Raw genomic sequence first — 27,373 nt, 5'->3', positions numbered from 1 at the left:
CTCGATACCTGCACAAACTGTCAAACCACCACCCGATCCAGAAAAGAGGCATGATTAACACGCTCGTAACGCGAGCAGGACGAGTATGTGGAACCTCAGACGCGAAATGCAACACCTGGAAAGTGTTCTGAGGAGCAATGGGTACTCCACAAATTAAATCAGAAGTGTAACACAGCCAAACACTCGGCGAAGTAAGAAATCAGAAAAAGAAATGTCGGGTACGGCCTTTCTGCCATACATTCCCAGAGTGACAGACAGAATCGGCCGTATATTCCACAAACATGGCGTAAAGACGATTTTCAAACCGACAAGGAAGATCAAAGAGTGTCTTAGATCGCAAAGGAGAAAAGGGACCCACTTGCAATGTCGGGAATATACCGTATACCATGCACATGCGGAAAAGTTTATGTCGGAATGAATGGATGGTCAATCAACGCCAGGATCAAAGAACATAAGCGACATTGCAGGTTGGGGCAGGTGGAGAAATCGGCCGTGGCAGAGCACGCACTGAGTGAGACCGACCACGTAATAAAATTCGCCGACACAGAAGTTCTGGCTGTAGAGAAGCACTATCACACGCGCTTGTTCAGAGAAGGTGTAGAACTACAAAAACACGCGAATAGCTTCAACAAGGAAGAGGAAAGCCTTAAGGCAAACGGATCCTGGCTTCCCGTACTGCAGCGAACGACCGTCGCAGGTTGCAAGAGGAGAACCGCACCGGAAATGACCGCGGAGAGGCCCTCAGACGTTGGCGCGCCAGGTACATTTAGTCTACGGCCGCGAGCTCGGCTCCAGTTCACCACCGGCAATGGAGGGTGAAGCTTTGACAGTGCCAGCTAGAGGTGGGCCAAACGGTTATTCTGGAGTAACCGTTATCACAGTTCCAGTTATTCTTTGATAACCGTTATCGTTAACGTTTATTAATAACTGCCAAGTTATTTTTCGCTAGCGAATACCGAATACTCCGAGGGGCTACAGTTAAATAACGACATAGTTGGAATCCATCAGTTTAGTTATCAGTATAACTGCGAGTAGTGTGAAGTGGCAGGAATGTCGTATGAATCGTGTCATAACCTTAGCTTCTTAACTCCGGGTACATTTTAGTTGATGTTAGAACGATTATTAGTGTTTCATATTATATGTTTGTAGGTTATATGTCGCTATTAGAAATATTATCTTCGCAGCTGCGACAGAAAGTACGCGGAACTTCGCCACAGCACTGTTTAAGTAAAATGTTAACAACGTGCGTTTTTAAGTATGAAGTAATATGTAAACTGAGTACTGTAGGTTAAATTCGAAGCTTAATTTCTTGTGCAGCTCACGTAATAGAACAAAAAATATACGCAATGTGACAGATTCGTTTACTCCTGTGCTGTAAAAGCTAGTCGTATTGGGGAAAGTGTGAGTACGCTAATCGAAGTTTTATGTCAGATTTGGAAACTGCTCGATTTCTCCAACTACAGCATGTTTATAACATACGAAGACATGCAGATCGAAAAGGTTGACAATGTTACATTTCTGGGACTACAACTCGATAATAAATTCAGTTGGGAAGGGCATACCACATTTTTTCACTCTATTATTTCATAGGGGAGCATATTTTGTGGTAACTTATCAAACGTAGGAAAAGTTTTTCGCATGTAAAAGCGTGTAATAAAAATCGTTTGTGGTATAAATTCAAGAACATCATGTAGGAACCTGTTCAAGGAACTTTGTATTCTAACCACTGCTTCCTAGTATATTTATTACTAAATGAAATTTGTTACAAGTATTTCCAACCAATAGCTCAATACATAATATCAGTACTAGAAACGGGAACAGCAATCTACATAAAGACCTAAAATCACTTACCTTGGTCCAAAAGGGGTCCAATATTCAGGAACATGCATTTTCAATAAACTGCCAACAAGTCAGCAACCATTAAAAACTTGGTTTCACATAAAGCACGGTTTACAGTGTGTTTGAAAGACTATTTGATACAGAAGTGTCTGATTCCACCCGTCATCAATATGCCGGAAATGGCTATTTTAAGTGTCTATGACGTCACTACATACACATGGCAACAAACACGAAGATACATATAAATAATACAATAACATCTCCCACCAAAAATACAATCAAACCAACGGGACAACTGCGGGAAGTTGGGGGTTTTTAGGGTGAGGACAAGCTAATAAAAAAACACACCATGATCCCAAAACACAAAATGAAGAACAAAAAGAAAAAAAAATACAGCATTCTGCTACACCAACAAAAATCTGCAGTCATCGGACACTTCCCTTCAACAATATAGGTCAACCATAGGTGACCATTCTGCTACACCAACAAAAATCTGCAGGAATCGGACACTTCCCTTGAACAATATAGGTCAACCATAGGTGACCATACCAAAACACCAATACCCACAACTAAAAGTACGAAAATTGGAATCGGACATTTCCCTTGACCTACATAGGTCAACCTCCGATGACGATACTAAAACATCAACACATACAACTATGAAAATGGGAATCGGTCATTTCCGGTGACCTATATAGGTCCACCACAGCTACTGATGCCAAAAAACCTTACACGTACAACTGCGAAAAATAAAACCACAATCCCAAAAGTCCAGAAATCAATCATCCCTACATAAATTAAATCACAATCAATACTCCATAAATACACAAAACATCACAGCTGGAAAAAAAAAATTAATTACCACCAGCAAATTCCGGCACTGCAAACTAGATCGGCAGCCCCCCCCCCCCACACACACATACAAAAACCAACTCATAAACACCGTGCCGTAATGACATTCACACACCACAACATCTTTACGTTGAAGCAGACGGGTGGAATCAGATGCTTCCATTGACACCTCCTTGTACTCTGTAGATGAATATCGTAACAGAGACTGATAGACCAGCTTAGGTAAATATTCTGCTATATTTCAGTTTTGACAGCACTTGGTTGCAACAGTCAAGATCGGGTATTCTGTGTATGATAAATTTATTAAAAGTGCGTAATTGTGTTTTATTCTGACAGTGTATCAATTCTGTAAATATTAGCAGTTACTGTGATATATTCACATATTTCGACAATCTCCTGACAAATGATGAGGATAATTATTGTATTCAACTGTACTATGTTATACTTTCTGAAATGTTTTGTCATTCGCGATAGCCAGCGGCTATTTCCGAAGTACGTAAATACTTGTTCGCTCCAGTGGCTATCGTCTCTGTAATATCACCGGGGTCTAAGACTGGAGTCACTGTATCAGGAACACAGACACATATTTATTCCGCTGCCAACTTCCAGGTTACCTGTAATGGTAGCCCGATAACTGCCAGAGAGCGAGAACTGTGAACCAATAACGATAACTGCCAGAGGAAAATACCGATCTCTGACAGTTATTTCCATAGTCGCTCGAATTCCTTATGGTACCTCTCTTTATACAACCCGTCCAAGCTAAATTGACATATGAGGCGGTGGCTTAAGGGAACGACCGTACTTGTTAATGCCTGTACTGCAGCTCCTATCAGCCGCCGCTCGGACATTAACTTTATTTAATTGTTTGTGCTAAAAGTAACGAAGGCACACGATATAGTATACAGTTCTTATCAGCAGATGGCGCGCAGTCTCACAGTTATTCCCATGGCCTATAGAACGCGTTGTAATGGTCTACCCACTCCTTAGTTCCTAGCCAGATCTCTGATGAGTTGACGGGAAAGCGTAGTACGATCTTTGATCAACAGATGGCGCGAGGCACTGTTGACATTAGACAGTTATAGAAATTACTGCCTGTATCAGAGGAACGGTTATCGCAGTAACCGTTACTTTTCAGTAACCGGTTATTTCTATCAGTTACGTTATTTTTGCCACCTCTAGTGCCAGCCACACGTGCTGGCGAAACGTCAGTAAAATCATTAGATGAACGTCGGGCGAAGAACCCGAGACAGAAGCCAATAGGCAGTTTGTTAACAAGTGGCCACGAAAGCCTTAACAATCTTGTAGTGCCAACGACGTTACAGATATTCTATTTTTAATACCTCATTATGACTTTAAAAACATAGAGCGTCTTCTGGATACAATAGATCTACATCGACTTCAATACACAGTATGGTGCGTGGCGGAGAAAACCCTGTTCAACAATTATCATTTCCTTTCCCGTTCCACTCGCAAATAGAGCGAGGAAAAAATACAAACTATATTCCTCCATATCTTATCTTCCTTACGCGAAATATATGTTGGTGGCAGAAGAATCGTTCTGTAGTCAGCTTCAAATGCGTATTCTCTAAATTTTCTCCATCGTGTTCCTCGGGAAGAACGCCGCCTTCCCATTTGAATTCATGAAGCACCTCCGTACCTCTTGCATGATGTTTGAACCTGTCGATAACAATCTATCAGTCCTCTCTGAGCTGCTTGGATGTCTTCCTTTAATACGACATGGAACAGATTCGAAACACTCGAGCAGTACTCAGGAACAGGTCGTCCTCAGGAACAGGTGGCACTGTTGTTGTTGTTCTTGTTGTTGTTGTCTTCAGTCCTGAGACTGGATGGATTCAGCTCCCCGTGCTACTCTATCCTGTGCAAGCTTCTTCATCTCCCAGTACTTACTGCAACCTACGAGGTGCATTCAAGTTCTAAGGCCTCCGACTTTTTTTCTAATTAACTACTCACCCGAAATCGATGAAACTGGCGTTACTTCTCGACGTAATCGCCCTGCAGACGTACACATTTTTCACAACGCTGTCGCCATGATTCCATGGCAGCGGCGAAGGCGTCTTTAGGAGTCTGTTTTGACCACTGGAAAATGGCTAAGGCAATAGCAGCACGGCTGGTGAATGTGCGGCCACGGAGAGTGTCTTTCATTGTTGGAAAAAGCCAAAAGTCACTAGGAGCCACGTAAGGTTAGTAGGAAGCATGAGGAATCAATTCAAAGTTGTTATCAAGAAGAAACTGTTGCGTAACATTAGCTCGATGTGCGGGTGCGTTGTCTTGGTGAAACAGCACACACGCAGCCCTTGCTGGACGTTTTTGTTGCAGTGCAGGAAGGAATTTGTTCTTCAAAACATTTTCGTAGGATGCACCTGTTACCGTAGTGCCCTTTGGAACGCAATGGGTAAGGATTACGCCCTCGCTGTCCCAGAACATTGACACCATCATTTTATCAGCACTGGCGGCTACCCGAAATTTTTTTGGTGGCGGTGAATCTGTGTGCTTCCATTGAGCTGACTGGCGCTTTGTTTCTGGATTGAAAAATGGCATCCACGTCTCATCCATCGTCACAACCGACGAAAAGAAAGTCCCATTCATGCTGTCGTTGCGCGTCAGCATTGCTTGGCAACATACCACACGGGCAGCCATGTGGTCGTCCGTCAGCATTCGTGGCACCCATCTGGATGACACTTTTCGCATTTTCAGGTCGTCATGCAGGATTGTGTGCACAGAACCTACAGAAATGCCAACTGTGGAGGCGATCTGTTCAACAGTCATTCGGCGATCACCCAAAACATTTCTCTCCACTTTCTCGATCATGTCGTCAGACCGGCTTGTGCGAGCCCGAAGTTGTTTCAGTTTGTTGTCACACGATGTTCTGCATTCATTAAATGGTCGCACCCACGAACACACTTTCGACACATCCATAATTCCATCACCACATGTCTCCTTCAACTGTCGATGAATTTCAATTGGTTTCACACCATGCAAATTCAGAAAACAATTGATTGCACGCTGTTCACATAAGGAAAACGTCACCATTTTAAGTATTTAATACACTTCTGATTCTCGCCGCTGGCGATAAAATTCCATCTGCCGTACGGTGCTGCTATCTCTAGGATGTATTGACAATGAACGTGGCCACATTTTAAAACAATGCGCATGTTTCTATCTCTTTCCAGTCCGGAAAAAAATCGGAGGCCTTAGATCTTGAATGCACCTCGTACATCCTTCTGAATCTGCTTAGTGTATTTATCTCTTGGTATCCCTCTACGATTTTTACCCTCCACGCTGCCCTCCAACGCTAAATTTGTGATCCCTTGATGCCTCAGAACATGTCCTACCAACCGGTCCCTTCTTCTTGTCAAGCTGTGCCACTCCTCCTCAATTCTATTCAATACCTCCTCATTAGTTATATGATCTACCCACCAAATCTTCAGCATTCTTCTGTAGCACCACAATTCGAAAGCTTCTATTCTCTTCTTGTCCAAACTATTTGTGGTGTCACCGCCAGACGCCACACTTGCTAGGTGGTAGCTTAAATCGGCCGCGGTCCATTAGTACATGTCGGACCCGCGTGTCGCCACTGTCAGGATCGCAGACCGAGCGCCACCACAAGGCAGGTCTCGAGAGACGTACTAGCACTCGCCCCAGTTGTACGACGACGTTGCTAGCGACTAGACTGACGAAGCCTTTCTCTCATTTGCCGAGAGACAGTTAGAAATGCCTTCAGCTAAGTCCATGGCTACGACCTAGCAAGGCGCCATTAACCATTTGTAACGTTGCATGTACCTCAAGATAGAGTCTCACTTGTATCATCCAGCATGCTGTATACCAAAGGACAATATAAAAGTTAAGAGTTCTAGTAGCTACGTTCTTTTCTTTATCACATTCATTACGAATCCTGTTCCAGACTTAACGCCAGACGGCGTGAGTTGACGCGTGCCCTTTCGGCTACTTCACTGTGGACTGGCTGCCTTAACAGTCCACTACACTATTTATCGTCCATGTTTCACTTCCATACATGGCTACACTCCATACAAATATTTTCAGAAACGACTTCCTGACACTTAAATCTATACTCGAAGTTAACAAATTTCTCTTCTTCAGGAACGCTTTCCTTGCCATTGCCAGTCTACATTTTATATCCTCTCTACTTCGACCATCATCAGTTATTTTGTTCCGCAAATAGCAGAACTCCTTTACTACTTTACGTGTCTCATTTCCTAACCTAATTCCCTCAGCATCACCCGACTTAATTCGACTACATTCCATTATCCTCGTTTTGCTTTTGTTGATGTTCATGTTACATCTTCCTTTCAAGACACCATCCATTCCGTTCAACTGCTCTTCCAAGTCCTTTGCTGTCTCTCACAGATTTACGATGTCATCGGTGTACCTCAAAGATTTTATTTCTTCTCCATGCATTTTAATACCTACTCCGAATTTTTCTTTTGTTTCCTTTACTGCTGGCACAATATATAGATTGAATAACATTGGGGAGACGCTACAACCCTGTCTCACACCTTTCTTAACCACTGTTTCCCTTTCGTGTCCCCGACTCTTACAACTGCCATCTGGTTTCTGTAAAAATTGTAAATAGCCTTTCGCTCCCTGTATTTTACCCCTACCACATTTAGAATTTGAAAGAGAGTATTCCAGTCAACATTGTCAAAAACTTTCTCTAAGTCTACAAATGCTAGATACGTAGGTTTGCATTTCCGTAATCTTTTTTCTAAGATAAGTCGTAAGGTCAGTATTGCCTCACGTGTTCCAACATTTCTACGGAATCCAAACTGATCTTCCCCGAGGTCCGCTTCTACCAGTTTTTGCATTGGTCTGTAAAGACTTCGCGTTAGTATTTTGCAGCTGTGACTTATTACACTGATAGTTCGTTAATTTTCACATCTGTCAACACCTGCTAGTTTTTGGGATTGGAATTATTATATTCTTCTTGAAGTCTGAGGGTATTTCGCCTGTCTCATTCGTCTTGCTCACCAGATGGTAGAGTTTTGTCAGGACTGGATCTCCCAAGGCCGTCAGTAGTTCTAATGGAATGTTGTCTACTCCCGGGGCCTTGTTTCGACTCAGGTCATTCAGTGCTCTGTCAAACTCTTCACGCAGTATCATATCTCCCATTTTATCTTCATCTACATCCTCTTCCATTTTCCATAATATTGTCGTCAAGTACATCGCCCTTGTATAGATCCTCTATATACTCCTTCCACCCTTCTGCTGTCCCTTCTTTGCATAGAACCGGGTTTCCATCTGAGCTCTTGATATTCATACAAGTGGCTCTCTTTTCTCCAAAGGTCTCTTTAACTTTCCTGTAGGAAGTATCAATCCTGCCCCTACTCAGATAAGCCTCTACATCCTTATATTTGTCCTCTAGCCATCCCTGCTTAGCCATTTTGCACTTCCTGTCGATCTCATTTTTGAGACGTTTGTATTCCTTTTTGTCTGCTTCATTTACTGCATTTTTATATTTTCTCCTTTGATCTATTAAATTCAATATTTCTTCTGTTACCCAAGGATTTCTACTAGCCGTCGTCTTTTTACCTACTTGATCCTCTGCTGCCTTCACTACTTCAACCCTCAGAGCTACCCATTCTTCTTCTACTATATCTTTCCCCAATTCCTATCAATTGTTGCCTTATGCTCTCCCTGAAACTCTGCACAACCTCTGGTTTAGTCAGTTTATCCAGGTCCCATCTCCTTAAATTCCCACCTTTTTGCATTTTCTTCATTTTTAATGTACAGTTCATGACCAATAGATTGTGGTCAGAATCCACATCTGCCCCTGGAAATGTCTTACAATTTAAAACCTGGTTCCTAAATCTCTGTCTTACCATTATATAATCTATCTGATACCTTCGAGTATCTCCAGGATTCCTCCACGTAGCAACCTTCTTTTATGATTCTTAACCAAGTGTTAGCTATGATTAAGTTATGCTCTGTGCAAAATTGTACCAGACGGCTTCCTCTTTCATTTCATACCCCCAATCCATATTCACCTACTATGTTTCTTTCTCTCCCTTTTCCTAGCGTCCAATATACGGTCTCCTTTGCGGATGAACCACACTTTTCCAAAATTCTCCCAACTGACCGAAGTTACCCAGTCACCTTACCTACCGCAATCCTCACTTGCTCGTTCCATTTCATATCGCTATTTCAACGGCGTGTCAAGCTGGACACTACTAACCCTGTATTCAGAGCGTTAAAATGTGAAAAAAAACTACTTTTCCATATTGTTTGGTTGATTAAAAAAAATTTATATACAATACTTTTTAAAAAGACATCTGAAATTAGTATCTACTCTTACACTAAAACTAACTACCTTCGGTGGACCTAACAAGTAAGGGTTGATTCTATTTATTTAGCTCACTGTCCACATGCAAATTAACTTCCTCCATACACAGCACATAATGGGGAAAACGAAGATTTTCGTCCATATTATATTACACCCATTCTGCATATTAGACGCGAAACGATCTGTGTCGTCTTTGGTGAGATATAAAATCTTAATTGAATAAGGATTCTATTTACGTGGGCCAACATTCTCATTACTGCTGTACGGCAGTCACCCCTTTTATGCGAGGTGAGGCGAGTAAAACGCTCTGACTGCTACTGAACGATGCTAGAACTGTTCTTGACGATGTTTTGCTGGCTGCCATTTTCGACAGTCCAGCTTCACCGATATTCAGGTAGAGTTTGAGTTCTGTTGGGTGAAATCGTCTCCATTAACAGAGACGCTCATCTCTACTGGTATGAGGTCGAACTCCATGAGTTCAGATTGGATTAATACCGTCTACTTTCATATCACCTGTAAGAAAGAAACACCAGTCTTGACTCATGAATGAATAGTGCTACACTCAACTGGAAGATACCATTATAAGTTTCCACAGCATGTTATTACAGAATACACTTGATCCTACGATAATGTACAAGGTGGTCCAATAGTATGGAACCTCCCTTCTGAGGTGAGGCCTCCTCTTCATAGCTTTCATGATGATGACCATTATAATCCCCTAAACTGTTCGTGATAATGTCTTCTTCCTCAGTTGAATCCACCTCGTCCCTTCTGCGAGGATTGTTATTACAATTGCACAGATCCTGCAAATTCATATAACACGCACTATTTTCCCTCTCGTAATGCATCTGTTTGTGCTGGCATCACACTATACCTTCATGGTGGTACTTCTTCACATCTTGATACATCGTCCTGTCTGTTACCTCTCCATCTATTCATAAGCCATCTTACCCTGCTTTTGGTTACTATCCGCCAATGAATTTAGTTGATGCAACGCCAGCACAACTGCAGTGAACGTAGATTTTGATGTTCCAATTAACTTCTCATGGATTGGCACAGGTATCTTAATCATTATTAACGAGATTAGATCCGACTCCTTACCCGGGTCTTCTAAACAAAAAATTCTTCTCAAAGCAAGTTTATAGAAATTCTTTGTACCTTTTGCAACAGTTAAGTAAGTCTCTTATCACATCATGCTGAGCAATGCTTAACCAATATTGATTCTGGGTTGCTTTCATGAATTGTTCATATGCATAGCATTGTGCTCCAGCTCTCATAACCCAACATAATGCCTCACCTTGTAGTCTACTAATTACTAGCACAATTTTCTTCTTATTGTCCCACTGTTTGAGAAATATTTCCTTAAACTGTTTGCTAAGAACCATTGGATGGACGTTACATCTATCACAGAAACTGTGAAAATTACACACACGCAAGTAATCGTCGTCAGAGATAATACAATTATTTCGATTTTTCCTGCTCGTTTCAAAGCTTCAAGCTTCTGCTCTATTTCAGACTCCTCTTGACTGACATACTGAGCCTCTAACATTCTGCCTTGATTCTACTTACAGCTGTTTCGCGAATTTATGGCAGGTCTGCGTGAAGTAACCTGCATTGTATTACGTGACCTTTAAACTACTTCTACTCTCTCGCACAAATCAGCATGAATGTTGTCCTGCTCAATACGAACGAATTCATAATTCTTATTAGGTTTTTTTACATTACTCACTACTTGTAGTACATTAGATTCTAAGCATGTTAACTTAGGCGTCTGTGCTTCAAGCTACTCCTTACTCTTCAGTGCTTCTGGTAGGGACTCCATTACTAGCTTTTTCCTTTCTTCATATTTCTCAACTAAGTCTGACGTTTCTAAGCAAAACTTGTCTTTTGTTTCGTCAATTCTAAAAGCTCGTAAAAAAGAGAACAACCGCATTGAGTCGCAATCTACGACATGTACATGTTCGAAAGAACAGACACCATGCATTTATGTAGCTGATTCGCCTTGATGGGCACAGTACGGATACACATTTACGTTCAACCTCCATCAACTGAATTCAGCAAGCATGGACGACATGGACGGGGGATGCGGATAGGTGGCGCTAGGTGTGAGTGACGGTCATCCTGGGAGAGTGTCGAGATAGTCCACGCATTTGTGATAATCACTGTGTCTAGGTTGGACAGTGGTTACGCTTCTGCCTAGTAAGCGGCGGATCCTGCGTTCGACCCCTCTTCCAGCACTCGCTTTCACTCGTCGCTGAAATTTGCAGGATTACAAGTAAAGTCCCGATGTAGCTGATATTACTAGTTCCTTCCCTTTCGTTTCCTTTCACCCCCTCCCCCTTCAATTTAGATAACTTTTAATTCTGACACTTCCTATGTGAAGCTGGCACAATGTCGTCTTTGTCCTCTCCTCTCTGGGCTGAGTAGCGTACCTCCCTGTTGCTTAAGCTACTACTTTTTGTCCATGTTTGCCCTGTGAAAAATGTTATTATGATTGAACCATGTAATACTAACTGACCTATTGAAATGCCAACGGCCTGGCCACAGGGATAACATCGGTTCCCGATAGATCATCGAAGTGTGACCATCCGGGTCGGCCGAGTACTGTTGGCGAGCATTTGTGCAGCCAATTCAGGAGCTACTTGATTAAAAGTAGAGGTTCCAGTCGCGAAAACTGACAACAGCTGGAAGCGTGGTATGTTGACCACATGCACCTTCATATCCGCATCCAGTGACGCCTGTCTGTGAGGATGACACGGTGGTCGGTCGGTACCGTTGCGCCCTCCAAGGCATTTTTGGACGGAGTCATCCCATTGAATTGTTGTACTCTACTCCACAAGTGCATACTGCTCTGCACTGCATTGTGGCGTTCACCACCCTGTTGTGTGGCGCGTAAAGCAACCCGTCTCACACACTGTCTTATTGTCATGAGTGGAGGAGTCCCACGCCCGGCGTATCTCTCGATTGCCACCGATGAAGCCGCAACTACCTATTAGTTGCGTCGTCTCTCCGAAAGATGCATAGCGTCATAATCCGATGAATTCGTTTCTTCTTGACATCAGTTCACTACTGTTGTTGTCCTCAAAAGTCCCTGCACATCGTGTACTAAGCCTTTTTCACCGGATATCGTCCCAACACTTTGGTATATCAAGTTCACATCACATAACTTTTGTTTACACACAGTTACAGTCAGCAAAATCTCTCAAAACCACTCAAATTATCCCTGTAGGGCCATGTGGAGCACTACCGTTATGTAAGTAAGTACATGCCACTGGGTCTAGCTGTAATAAACGACCTGGCCAAGAGACCCTATAGAGGTGTCCTACTTGGTGACAGAAACGTAGGATCAAATGTCTTCCATAGCCCTTTGGCTAGGGACCATTTGTATACCGACAGAATGATAGTCTTACTAAAACTATCCTACAATACAGGGTCAAAGTTTGAGTATTACCTTCTTCCTCCAACTTAGACAAATGAAATATTTGATTCTTTTTGCATTAGATGTTGTCTAAGGTGCTCCTGCGGGGCTATAGAGGCACCATTTAGTTCGTGGACGGTTCCTGAGAAAACTAGAAAAAACCGTTATTCACCATGTTTCACACTCAGCAGCAGATATGCTACAGATGATACCCCTGTCACAGCACCAACTCATGGATTCGTTGACTTGTTAAGATGTTGGATTACTATTAAGTGAAAGTCGTAAGACAGTGAGGAACTTGATTTCAGCAATGTGCACTTAAACTAAATTTTAGCGATGCCAGATGTAATTCCTGCCTGACGACCCTGCCGCAGGACAATATCAGAAAATTTTTATACTTACTGATGTCACACATCACATTAACCCAATACTGCCTCATCACACTTTACAATATTCAATGAGTCTCAGTGATTGCACTCATATCTTGTTTAGTAATTACTATTGTCAGCCCTCTTGTGACTGTTTCCGTTACATTTTGACTACAATACTGATTTTAAGCGACAATAGTTAAGACTTAATGCACCAATTTGTACAACCCATTGCCGACATACGACCGTTTGCTTGGGCTGAGACCGGTCGATTTCCTCACCCGTAACAATGGCATCCCTGGCCTCAAACTGTTCGACCAATCACGGACCCGCACTTTTCCTATTGTGGTATGTTTTGGATGCTGTCTTCCAGTTGCTAGCGACGATGCTATTCATAGGTGAATGACACCACGCCAACTCATCAAATTGCCACGCTGGAAGGTCCATGTCATCGCCAGTCTCCAGCTCCTCTGATATACGTCTACAGAGCGCCAAGTTAAGTGTTTTCCTTTCCCGACTTTCTCTCGCAGTAATCCATTACGTTTCGTACGTGTTTTTCTGTTAAAGTGGTCCACTCCGACCTTTTTCCTTTTTTTTCTTCTTTACGCTGAATTCAGTCTACAGCGCTTTTAACTTCTGAGGTCATCAGTCCCCTAGAACTTAGAACTACTTAAACCTATCTAACCCGAGGCAGGATTCGAACCTGCGACCGTAGCGGTCGCGCGGCTCCAGACTGTACCGCCTGGAACCGCTCGGCCACCCCGGCCGGCCGATACGTAGCACATTACCGTAACAGCGTCCATTGGTGACACATCACGGGGGTAGCAGGTTGCATGTCTAGGATTCTGTCTGCTTATATAGTTTACTTCTTCAGTTAGTCTTGCTAGGATGGCTAGGATGCGTGCACGCTGTGCGCGGATGCAGAACGTGCTATCCGCAAATCGCGAACAGCTGAATGCGCATTTGGCTCCGGTCAGTCACCTTCGGGCTGCGTCGGGGTGTACTGCTGGCACAGATTCTGGCGCGTCACATGGGACACCTCAGGTGTCGCTCATTTTGCCCACGGGTTCTGCTTCCGAGGCACTTCCTAATATACCAGACGCGGTGGACCCATTCTCACAGCAGAGTGAGTGGCGGGTGGAAACCCGTCCACGTCGCTGGAGGCAGGGGGTCAGTGTGGAGACTGGCCGCCTGGTGTCACCCATTCACTCCAGTGGCGGATACACGTGGGAGTCGTGAGGGGTGCCATCCCCCCCCCCTCCCCCGCCGCGGTCCCTGCGGGGCCACCCGCGCTAATCAGCTCGCACGCTATTTGTTCGTTTCTTTCGTCAGTCGACTCTACTGAATCGAGTTATCGAGTTTTTGTACTTTGCTATGTAGCACGCGAGTCCGCGTCATCGTATTTTATACGTTTCTGTCCGGCACATAGTTAGCTAACAAGTACCTACGACAAAAATGGGAGATATTCTTCAATACAAACGGATATAAACGCTCTTATTTATCTTGGTTCTGTTATGCAAGTGTTGTCTGTTTGTCCTAGATCTGACTATCCTACTAAGCACACGCTGTTCAAATTATTTGCTTGTCTACCTGCATCTATCGCAACAGCAGAAAGAAGTTTTTCAACATTGGGGCGTATAAAGACATGACTGAGGTCGACAATGGAGGAGGATAGACTTAGTGGCTTAGCTCTGTTGAACACTCGCCATGACACTGATTGTCCTATTGACGATGTAATTTACCAATTTGCCAGGAAGAATAGGCGCATGGAATTTGATCATTTAAGAAAGAGAACCACAATTGTAACTTTTTTATATCATGTGGCCATTGTCTTGTATATGTGTATAATCAGTTTAAATAAAATCTTCTTAAACTTTGCATGTGACTTGATTATTTTTTATTATGGTAAAAGTCAAGGCAGCTCAAGATATCTTGAGCGCCAACCTCCTTGAGGTTTTTCTGTATTCGTCACTGCCTGAGTGTGGGCAGACAGCAGCTCCTTCAGCACGGCCCGAGCAGGTGAAAAGGAGGAGGGGTTTACTAGCTATCGAAAGCTCCAACGTTAGGCGGGTTAAAGAGCCCATTAAGCAGATAGCTTTCAGAGCTGGAAATGTGCACTCTGTATTTCTGCCGGGGGGCCTCAGCCGTGGTTCAACAAAAAAGTTAGGTAACTACTGCGAAAGCAAAGAGAGCTTCACTCCAAGTTTAAACGCAGCCAAAACCTCTCAGACAAACAGAACCTAAACGATATGAAAGTTAGCGAAAGGAGGGCTATGCGTGAAGTGTTCAGTGAATTCGAAAGTAAAATTCTATGTACCGACATGACAGGAAATCCTAGGAAGTTCTGGTCTTACATTAAATCCAGACACTCTGGGATGATAATGGCATTGAAACAGAGGATGATGACACGCGTAAAGCTCAAATACTAAACACTTTTTCCAAAGCTTTTTCATAGAGGAAGACCGCATTGCAGTTCCTTCTCTAAATGCTCGCACGAACAAAAAAATGGCTGACATCGAAATAAGTATCCAAGGGATAGAAAAGCAACTGAAATCACTCAACAGAGGAAAGTCCTCTGGACCTGACGGGATACCAGTTCGACTCTATACAGAGTACGCGAAAGAACTTGACCCCCTGCTAACAGCCGTGTACCGCAAATCTCTAGAGGAACGGAAGGTTCCAAATGATTGGAAAAAAGCACAGGTAGTTCCAGTTTTCAAGAAGGATCATCAAGCAGATGAGCAAAACTATAGGCCTATATCTCTGACATTGATCTGTTGTACAATCTTAGAACATGTTTTTTGCTCGCGTATCATGTCATTTCTGGAAACCCAGAATCTAATCTGTAGGAATCAAGATGGATTCCGGAAACAGCGATCGTGTGAGACCCAACTCGCGTTATTTCTTCATGAGACCCAGAAAAAATTAGATACAGGCTCCCAGGTAGATGCCATTTTCCTTGACTTCCGGAAGGCGTTCGATACAGTTCCGCACTGTCTCCTGATAGAGAAAGTGAGAGCCTACGGAAAACAGAACAGCAGTGCGGCTGGATTGAAGAGTTTTTAGCAAACGCAACACAGCATGAACCATGGACCTTGCCGTTGGTGGGGAGTATTGCATGCCTCAGCGATACAGATGGCCGCGCCGTAAGTGCAACCAGAACGGAGGGGTATCTGTTGAGAGGCCAGACAAACGTGTGGTTCCTGAAGTCTTTTCAGTAGTTGCAGAGGCAACAGTCAGGATGACTGACTGACCTGGCCTTGTAACCCTAACCAAAACGGCCTGCTGTGCCGGTACTACGAACGGCTGAAAGCAAGGGGAAACTACAGCCGTAATTTTTCCCGAGGGCATGCAGCTTTACTGTATGGTTCAATGATGATGGCGTCCTCTTGGGTAAAACGGGAATAAAATAGTCCCCCATTCGGATCTCCGTCGGGGACTACTCAAGAGGACGTCGTCATCAGGAGAAAGAAAACTGCCGTTCTACGGATCGGAGCGTGGAATGTCAGATCCCTTAATCGATAGGTGGGTTAGAAAATTTAAAAAGGGAAATGGATAGGTTAAAGTAAGATATAAAGGGATTTAGTGAAGTTCGGTGGCAGGCGGAACAAGACTTTTGGTCAGGTGAATATAGGGTTATAGATACAAAATCAAATAGCGGTAATGCAGGAGTAGAAAAATAGGAGTGCGGGTAAGCTACTACAAACAGCATAGTGAATGCATTGTTGTGGCCAAGATAGATACGAAGCCCATGCCTACCACAATGGTACAAGTTTATACGTCAACTAGCTCTGCATATGATGAAGAAATTGATGAAATGTATGATGAGATAAAAGAAATTATTCAGGTAGTGAAGGGAAACGAAAATTTAATAGTAATGGGTGACAGGAATTCGAGAGTAGGAAAAAGGAGAGAAGGAAACATAGTAGGTGACTATGGATTGGGGGTAAGAAATGAAAGAGGAAGCCTTCAGGTAGAATTTTGCACAGAGCATAACTTAATCATAGTTAACACTTAGTTCAAGAATTATAAAAGAAGGTTGTATACATGGAAGAAGCCTGGAGATACTCGAAGGTATCAGCTACACTATATATTGGTAAGACAGAGATTTAGGAACCAGGTTCTACATTGGAAGACATTTCAGGGGCAGAAGTGGACTCTGACCACAATCTATTGGCTATGAACTGTAGACTAAAACTGGAGAAACTGCAAAAAGGTGGGAATTTGGGGAGATGGGACCTGGATAAACTGACTAAACCAGAGGTTGTAAAGAGTTTCAGGGAGAGCATAAGGGAACAATTTACAGGAATGGGGGAATGAAATACAGTAGAAATAGAATGGGTAGCTCTGAGGGTTGAAGTAGTGAAGCCAGCAGAGGATCAGGTAGGTAAAAAGACTAGGGCTAGTAGAAATCCTTGGGTAACAGACGATTTATTGAATTTCATTGATAAAAGGAGAAAATATAAAAACGCAGTAAATGAAGCAGGCCAAAATGTATACAAACGTCTCAAAAATGAGATCGATAGGAAGTGCAAAATGGCTAAGTAGGGATGGCTAGAGGACAAATCTAAGGATGTAAAGGCTTATCTCACTTGGGGTAAGATAGATACTGCCTACAGGAAAATTAAAGAGACATTTGGAGAAAAGAGAACCACTTCTATGAATATCAAGAGCTCAGATGGAAACCCAGTTCTAAGCAAAGAAGGGAAAGCAAAGAGGTGGAAGGAGTATATAAGTGGTCTATACAAGGTCAATGTACTTGCGTGAAGAGTTTGACAGACACTGAAAGACCTGAGTCGAAACAAGGCCCCGGGAGTAGACAAAATTCCATTAGAACTACTGACGGCCTAGGGAGAGCCAGTCCTGACAAAACTTTACCATCTGGTCAGCAAGATGTATGAGACAGGCGAAATACCCTCAGACATCAAGAAGAATATAACAATTCCAATCCCAAACAAAGCAGGTGTTGAGAGATGTGAAAATTACCGAACTATGAGTTTAATAAGTCACAGCTGCAAAATACTAACGCTAATTCTTTACAGACGAATGGAAAAGCTGGTATAAGCCGACCTCAGTGAAGATCAGTTTGGACTCCGTAGGAATATTGGAACACGTGAGGCAACACTGACCCTACGACTTACCTTAGAAGAAAGATTAAGGATAGGCAAACCTAGGTTTCTAGCATTTGTAGACTTAGAGAAAGTTTTTGACAATGTTGACTGGAATACTCTCTTTCAAATTCTAAAGGTGGCAGGGGTAAAATGCAAGGAGCGAAAGGCTGTTTACAATTTGTACAGAAACCAGATGGCAGTTATAAGAGTCGAAGGGCATGAAACGTAAGCAGTGGTTGGGAAGGGAGTGAGACAGGGTTGTAGCCTCTCCCCGATGTTATTCAATCTGTATATTGAGCAAACAGTACAGGAAACAAAAGAAAAATTCGGAGTAGGTATTAAAATCCATGGAGAAGAAATAAAAACTTTGAGGTTCGCCGAGGACATCGTAATTCTGTCAGAGACAGCAAAGGACTTGGAAGAGCAGTTGAACGGAATGGATGGTGTCTTGAAAGGAAGATGTAACATGAACATCAACAAAAGCAAAACGAGGATAATGGAATGTAGTCGAATTAAGTCGGGTGATGCTGAGGGAATTAGGTTAGGAAATGAGACACGTAAAGTAGTAAAGGAGTTCTGCTATTTGCGGAACAAAATAACTGATGATGGTCGAAGTAGAGAGGATATAAAATGTAGACTGGCAATGGCAAGGAAAGCGTTCCTAAAGAAGAGAAATTTGTTAACTTCGAGTATAGATTTAAGTGTCAGGAAGTCGTTTCTGAAAGTATTTGTATGGAGTGTAGCCATGTATGGAAGTGAAACATGGACGATAAATAGTTTGGACAAGAAGAGAATAGAAGCTTTCGAGTTGTGGTACTACAGAAGAATGCTGAAGATTAGGTGGGTAGATCATATAACTAATGAGGAGGTATTGAATAGAATTGAGGAGGAGTTTGTGGCACAGCTTGACAAGAAGAAGGGACCAGTTGGTAGGACATCTTCTGAGGCATCAAGGGATCACAAATTTAGCGTTGGAGGGCTGCGTGGAGGGTAAAAATCGTAGAGGGAGACCAAGAGATGAATACACTTAGCAGATTCGGAAGGATGTAGGTTGCAGTAAGTACTGGGAGATGAAGAAGCTTGCACAGGATGCAGTAGCATGGAGAGCTGCATCAAAGCAGTCTCAGGACTGAAGACCACAACAAAAACAACAACACAGCGTGTTGTTCTGAATGGAGACGTGTACAGACGTTAAAGTAACCTCTGGCGACCCACAGGGGAGTGTTATGGGACCATTGCTTTTCACAATATATATAAATGACCTAGAGATAGTGTCGGAAGTTCCGTGCGGCTGTTCGCGGATGATGCAGTAGTATAGAGGGAAGTTGCAGCATTAGAAAATTGCAGTGAAATGCAGGAAGATCGGCAGCGGATAGGCACTTGTTGCAGGGAGTGGCAACTGACCCTTAACATAGACAAATGTAATGTATTGCGAATACATAGAAAGAAGGATCCTTTATAGTATGATTACATGATAGCGGAACAGACGCTGGTAGCAGTTACTTCTGTAAAATATCTGGGAGTATGCGTGCGGAACGATTTGAAGTGGAATGATCATATAAAATTAATTGTTGGTAAGGCGGGTGCCAGTTTGATATTCATTGAGAGAAAATATTCATTGAGAGAAAATGTAGTCCATCAACAAAGGAGGTGGCTTACAAAACACTCACGACCTATACTTGAGTATTGCTCATCAGTGTGGGATCCGTACCAGGTCGGGTTGACAGAGGAGATAGAGAAGATCCAAAGAAGAGCGGCGCGTTTCATCACAGGGTTATTTGGTCAGCATGACAGCGTTGCAGAGATGTTTAGCAAACTCAAGTGGTAGACTCAGCAAGAGAGACGCTCTGCATCGCGGTGTAGCTTGCTCGCCAGGGTGCGTTTCTGGATGAGATATCGAATATATTGATTCCCCCTACTTATACCTCCCGAAGAGATCACTAATGTAAAATTAGAGAGATTCGAGCGCGCACGGTGGCTTTCCTGCAGTCGCTCTTCCCGCGAACCATACGCAACTGGAACAGGAAAGGGAGGTAATGACAGTGGCACGTAAAGTGCCCTCCACACACACCGTTGGATGGCTTGCGGAGTATAAATGTAGATGTTGATGTAGATGTAGATGAGGGGGCGGCCTCGCCTGCGGCTATCGAGGGTGCAGGGCACAGTCGTATGCAAGTAGTGACTCACAACGGCACCAGCGACGACTGTCGCATGGCGTATGATGCCATCCTCAGATCACGTAAGTGGCTGGCGGAGGTTGTAAAGACTGCTTGCCTTGCGCGTGGGGTGCAAGCATAGCTGCAATTTGCAGCATTGTGAGCCGTGGTAAAAATTTGCTGTTTCGAATAGCTGCGCCGCAGCGCGTAGTGTAAAGCAGTCGCCTTCCGTTTCTGGCGGTGTTGCCGCTGTGGCAGTCGCAGCTTTGGTTCCTCCCTCTGTTGGAAAAGGGGAAAGGTTGCCTGTTCACGTGCATTTAAGGGGCGCAATGAACTCGGCAGTTGGTCAGTCTGAGTCGGTGCAGTCTGGGCAGAGTCTGGACAGTTAGTCAGCCGGGTCAGTGTGGGGCAGTCAGTGAGTGTTTGTCGTCCGGAGTGATAGTATGTGTTAGGCCGCCAGTCTGCTCGAGTTGCTCGGGCAACGGTCATTGGCGGTTGGATCGATTGGTTGGTCGGTCGCGCACTGAGACTGACTTGTCCGCGTTGAGCGTCGGCGCATGTGAGGTCGCCACTTGAGTCCAGTGGACCACGCCGTATAGCGAGGGGTAGTGGCTTCGCGGCCGACACGAGAGAAACTGAAGTCAACGCACGACGTCGGTCTGGCCGGGGCGAGCTGCGACGCCGTAAGACGGGAGATCGGCGCGCCTTCCTGCGTCCGTTGAAGCGGACGGTTCGCGAGAGCGTTTTGGGGGTGCTGCGCCAGGTCTTCGCCAGAAATCGCAGTTATTAGAAGTTAAGTGATTCGTGATATGAATAAATTGTAACTTGATATTTACAGGGTGCTTTCTGATTATATATATAAAAAAGGGCTTTTAGGAATAAAATTTGCATTTATTAAAAAAAGTAATTTGTTTCTTCAGTTACTCATTGGTAACTACTTCCACGTTCACACAATGTGATTTAATGTGTTAATGTTCTTGATGAATCGCTAGTAAATAAAGTAAATTCCTTAAGAAAAGATTTTGAAAGTAAATCCACGCTTCACATTATTCCCAGAGACGATCGCGGACCTTTCGTTTGGAGCTGAGTGGAGGGTCACAACCAAAGGCTTCGTTGACTCTGTGGTGGTCTTGGTTGCAGATTTCTGGAACTGCGTTATCGTTTGGGGATTCGTAGGAATCCCCTTGATAGGTCATGGGTGCACTACACAAAGGAAGCAGCTGCTCGGATAGCACAGTACTTGTAGACTGCACATGAGAGTTTATAAGCTAGACAGTAGTTTAGTCTGCTCTGATGAACACTCGCCGGTCGATACACAGCAAGAAAAGTCAGATGGCTTTCAGAGTAAAGACACTTCGACTGCCATTATTTTATCAGTCAACTCTCCAAGTATTGTAATAAAGTTCCCCCATTTACTGCCCTCATCGAAAGTTCTTGCCCTCAAATTATTCTTGGGACCTAGAGCTGACTGAAACCTGAAGTGGAAAGCTCAGACGCTTAGCGAGACGAGCAACGTACATCGGAATGACAGATTAGAGGCCATACCAGGGGAAGTCTTCGTTGAAGCTGACAAAAATATTGTCTCCATAGAGGTCGAAGTTGAGTGTGACAGTGAAGGTATCTCGTCGCGTATAACAGGTTTAGGTGAAACCAAGTTAATTGTTGGAAGTTTATACGGGGCACCCGACTCCGCTGTAACAGTTCTAGACTCAATCAAAGAAGTCTACTTGAACCTACGGAGTATAGACTGGAATGTCTATGGATTCATTGCGGGAGACACAGACAGTCATGCGAAATACTTTTGGATACGTTTTCTGAAAACTGTATGAGGAGCTAGCTCGGCAGCCAACACGCAGTGGAAATATCGTAGGTCTTGTGGCTACAAATAGACCGGATTTTCTCGACAATGTCAGTATAGCAAAGGAGATTAGCGATCATGATGTTATTATAGCAACTACGGTTACGAAAGTTAATAAATCAGTCAAGAAGGCTAGGGGACAGTTTCTGCTTGACAGAGCAGATAAGTAGTGGACAGCATCTCACTGACATCACTTAGTTCCAGTAAGACGGACGTAGAGGAATGAAACTATGGGCAAAGCTTAAACAGATTGTATATCGTGGTCTGGAGAGTTATGTGCTAGTAAACAGATAAAGGATGGAAAAGACCCCTAATGTTTTAACAAAGAAATTCGGAGAAAGGAGAGGCTGTAGCACTCTTGGTTCAAAAGAGAACGCACGTATGACAACAAGCAAAGATTAGTAGTGATTCGTTAGTCTGTGAAAAGATCTGTGCCCGAAGAATACTAAAACCACCACAACCTTAGAAAAGGATTTGGGAGAGAAAGATTCTGGTCCTACTTAAAATCGCTAAGCGGATCTAAAGCTTTCATTCGATTGTTCACTCAGGAGAATCGTACAAACATACCGTCGTTTGATCACCGGATGGACTCCGATATGAACCACATAGTGATAAGTATACCAACCGCAGGGAAGCAACTGAAAAATTTGAAAGCAAAGAAGTCGCCACGACCGCATAGGATCCCAATTCGGTTTTACAAAGAGTACTCAACGGCACTGGCCCGTTACCTAGCTTGCATTTAACGCGAATCTCTCGATCAACACAAGGTCGCAAGCTACTGGAAAAAAGCGCAGTTGAGTCCATGATACAAGAAGGGTAAAAGAATGGAGCCGCAAAATTACTGACCAATAACGTTAAATTCGGTTAGCTGCAGACTCCTTGAACATACTGCCTCTTCGAAGATAATAAATTTTCTTGAGACTGGGAAGCTTATGTCCATGAATGAACAGCGTTTTAGAAAATCATCTCTCGTACGAAACTCAGCTTGTCCTTTCCTCACATGATATAGTACGAACTATGGATGAACGGCAACAGGCAGTTACAAGATTTCCGGAAAGCATTTGACACGGTGGCCCATAGCAGTCTGTTGAAAAAGGTACAACATATGGAATAAGTTCACAGTTATGTGAGTGGCTGGAGGACTTCTTAAGTAATAGAACCCAATGTGTTGTCCTCGATGGCGAGTATTGGTCAGAGACAAGGCTATCATCAGGATTGCCCCAGGAAAGTGCGATAAGACCGCTGCTATTCTCTATATACGAGTACACAAATGATTTGGCAGACAGGGCGGATAGAAATCTGCGGTTGTTTGCTGATGATGCTGCGGTGTACGGTAAGGTGTAGATGGTGATTGACTGTCGGAAGGTACAAGACGACTTAGACAAAATTTGTAGTTGGTGTGATGAATGACAGCTAGCTCTAAATGTGGTCAAATGTAAGTTAATTCGAATGAGGAAGAACGAACCCATAACAGCCGACCGGGGTGGCCGTGCGGTTCTAGGCGCTACAGTCTGGAATCGCGTGACCGCTACGGTCGCAGGATCAAATCCTGCCTCGGGCATGGATGTTTGTGATGTCCTTAGGTTGGTTAGGTTTAAGTAGTTCTAAGTTCTAGGGGACTGATGACCTGAGATGTTAAGTCCCATGGTGCTCAGAGCCATTTGAACCATTTGAATCGAACCCATAACGTGCACTTACAGTATTTCTAGTGCCCTGCTTCACACAGTCAAGTCTGGACGTAACGTTGCAGAGTGATATGAAATGGAACAAGCATGTGAGTGCTGCGCAAATCGTCGCCTGAAATATTTATTTTAGGCATAATTAGCTGACAAATTCCCAATTTTCTATTAGAAATAAAAGCAAAAATGAACTGTGTTTTTCGGGAATTATAGAAAACAATTCCTTACCAAGCTTTCTTGGAAACGCCTTTCAAATTGTGAAGTAGTTGTACAAAGAAATATGAGTACTTAATAAATGTATAAGTACAGTATCTAGATTAAGAAATAAGATGCTGGACTGTAGAGTGGTGGAGCCGGTAGTAGGTCTGTAAATAAAAATGGGAATGCCGTGTGACTACGGTCTCCCGTCGGGTAGACCGTTCGCCTGGTGCAAGTCTTTCGAGTTGACGCCACTTCGGCGACTAGCGTGTCGATGGGGATGAAATGATGATGATAAGGACAACACAACACCCAGTCCCTGAGCGGAGAAAATCTCCGACCCAGCCGGGAATCGAAACCAGGCCGATAGGTATGACATTCCGTCGCGCTGGCCACTCAGCTACCAGGGGCAGAAGGACTGTAAATGTTCCGGTGGATAATGCTGGCTCAGCACCTGTCAGCACATTTTTTCCCAGTGTCATATGACTGCTGAGACAATTTTGCACTTCACATTTCGCTGGCAGCGTCATCATGACTTCCTTATCTCGAAGTTCAGGAATCTTGTCATCCTGCCATGCGCCAGCATCAAAGAAAGGCAGAAAGCAGTAGTCCCACCAGGCACCCTCTCCCCACTGTCCGCATACAAAACAGCCCAGCAGCCAAATAAGGTGAAATATCAGAAATTCAGAGAAAAATTGTCAACTACGTTAGCATTACTGACTTCCAAATATGCAGATGACTGTATTCTAAATCAAGGATATTCCACAACTGAGTACTGCCTACAATAGATTGATGCATAGTTAAAAAATCACAATACAGTAGTAAATTAATATTTTTCCTTATCTAAGAAGTTAAGAGATCCCGGAATGTCTGCAAAATACGTAGGCAGCGCGAAAAATGCGATATTTACACAGCTTTAGGCCACGGTTTCATACTCCCACCAACAGGTTGATGCACGGTTAAAATATGCAACAAGTCGTAAATTAAATATTTCACATTTCTAAGATGATGAAAAAATTCTAAAATTTCGGAAGAATAAGTCAACAACTCGAAAAATTACAATGTTTACTTTACTTGTTGAGGTTAATACACAATAAATGCTGTAGGACTTCATCAAAGTGATGGTACAATACTGCAAAAAAAGTCTGCAATATAGAGAAAGTCTTAACTAATTTCCATATATTCGCCAAATTATTGTCCCAGAATCCTAATGTATGTACCCCAGTAGCAGACTGCAAAGCCTAACAACAGCTTACATTTGAGAATGAAAGGTCTAAAAATTCGATGTCATAAAACTACACTACTAATCCTATAGTTTCAGAAAAATAAGTGTTAGCTAAGCAGGTAAATACACAAACGGAAGAGACGGAGGTGAAGCACCGCATTATTCTCTAGAAACAATATAAACCGTGCTATTGATTGCCAGTTATTGTTCCTATCACAAATCACACATTCTACTGAGGTGCATGCACAATTACATCAATTTGCAATCTGAAGGCACCCTAAAGGCTTTATAGATTTTTTGTGTCCGATGTCATTGCTCACAATATTCTAAAAAATATGTCAGCTATACAAAAAGGGCGATGTTCGCATGTACAGGGAGTAGAAAAATTGTGTCACAAAACTACTAATTTTTAAACTACGGAAACTTGGCGCCACGCGCTTCGATTGGCCGCGTGATTGCCCTGTTGCCGGATGCTCTGGACAATCGTTGAACTTCATGCGCATTACCGTCGGCTAGTCGATAAACAAAAACCATATGTCGTTGTTCTTCAAACGAATATTGTGCCACCATGCTTACTGTATGACTAAATCGCAAGTAACGTGTGTGTACTCCGAAGCGAAGCTTACGTGTGAATGCTTCTGACGTGAGGTGGAGACAAACAGCAAGACCTATTCGACACGTGTATGTATCACGTTCGGGCAGTGACGGGGCGAGGGATGTTTTTATGTCCGAACCGACAACAACACTGCTGCCCGTCAGCTGACGAACGCCAACAGGACAATCCTACGGCAAATCGTAGTGGGTGGCGCCAAGTTTCTGAAGTTTAAAAATGGTGCTTTGTCGACCTACACAACATTTGCAATTTTGGTTCCTACTGGCATCAGCTATCCAGGTTTAAAATTTCGTGACACAATTTTTCTCCACCCTGTATAAAATACGTAAAGTGTACGTCCAGTCTCTGCAGTAGAATATCCGGAAATAAGGCTTGCGAAAACAAAATCCTGTAACCAAATATACCACCACAAACTCACAATTATCTTATCAGAGGAGGACAGAATGAATAAACTGATTTTCATGCCAAAGTATTACTTAGTCTATAAAAGAGCAAGTACCACAAATAAACAACGACCAAAGATTGTAACGTTCAGAGATGTGACATTTCCAAAGAGAATGTCACAGTCGATATCTCGGAAAAATTACTTATCATATATTGCAAGACATCTCACACCTTGTAGGCACAAATTAAACACAGCTGAGTCTTAATTGTCTGTATAACTCATTACAATATATGTTTATCGGAATATCAACAAAATTGCTACGAAAATTCGATTTTGTACTCCTTGCAGGCTCAAAGCGCCAATGTAATACAGCCATCACTTAAGTCGAGACATTTTATGACCATCCTTCATTGCTATAAGTACTAAGCAGATGCCGTAACACGTATTATAATGAAGTTATTCTTTACAGCGTACAGATCAGTAGATGTAGATGACAAAGTCATCGTTTTCTGAAACGTTTGGTGGATCACAACCGGAAATGGTGTTTAAGAATCTAACAACCTATGATGCCGAAATATACGTTTAGTGTCAAGCCCTCAGCTACATCGTCCACGTTAGGCCATAAAATGAGCATAGCTGAAACAAAATAGCAGTAAATATTACGAGGTATGGTGCCTCAGCATTTCAGTGTAACACCATGATAATGCCGGTTTTCAGAGACGAAGATATAGGCGGCGAGATACATAGAAAACAGATGCGAGATAATGTTATTACAGCTGCTGTATCAGTGTGGTATTACCAATAATTGCCGAAATGACGTAATTGTATTCCATAACAGAGTGGATGGAAACATTGATGCAGATCGTCGTGTACTTACCTAAATCGTCCTGCATATGGATCAAAATAACTATCTATTCCGCAGTGGTCCCTTGCCTGGTAGTACCAAGTTGTTTAGTCAAGAAAGACGTAAAACGTTTCCTCTAGTCACGTGTCTGAGTACTTTCGAAAAAGCAACTGACATAGAGTAGAGTGGAACACATCGTAAATACAATTAGATGTTGTTTTATACACTTAAGGAATCTTGCACGGACTCAAAGCACAAAATGCTTCCTGTCCTCAGGTATAAGATACTAAGTGAAGTTCTGGTTATAACAACATAACAACCTTTTGCAAAATTTTAAACTGGTGGAATAAATGCTTTTAATGGTAATTTTGAAGCGCTTAGCAGCCTGCCGTCATATCAAATGGTGATCCTCTCTGGATTCAAAAAAATTTTCAGCATATGACTGGCGTACCGCAGTTCGTATACTGGTCTAATAAACCCCTAAGCGCGGTTAGTCTGCCAGTTATAC

Source organism: Schistocerca nitens, chromosome 7 (assembly GCF_023898315.1).
Source record: "Schistocerca nitens isolate TAMUIC-IGC-003100 chromosome 7, iqSchNite1.1, whole genome shotgun sequence".
Classification (NCBI taxonomy): domain Eukaryota; kingdom Metazoa; phylum Arthropoda; class Insecta; order Orthoptera; family Acrididae; genus Schistocerca; species Schistocerca nitens.
Note: the sequence above shows the minus strand (reverse complement) of the source record.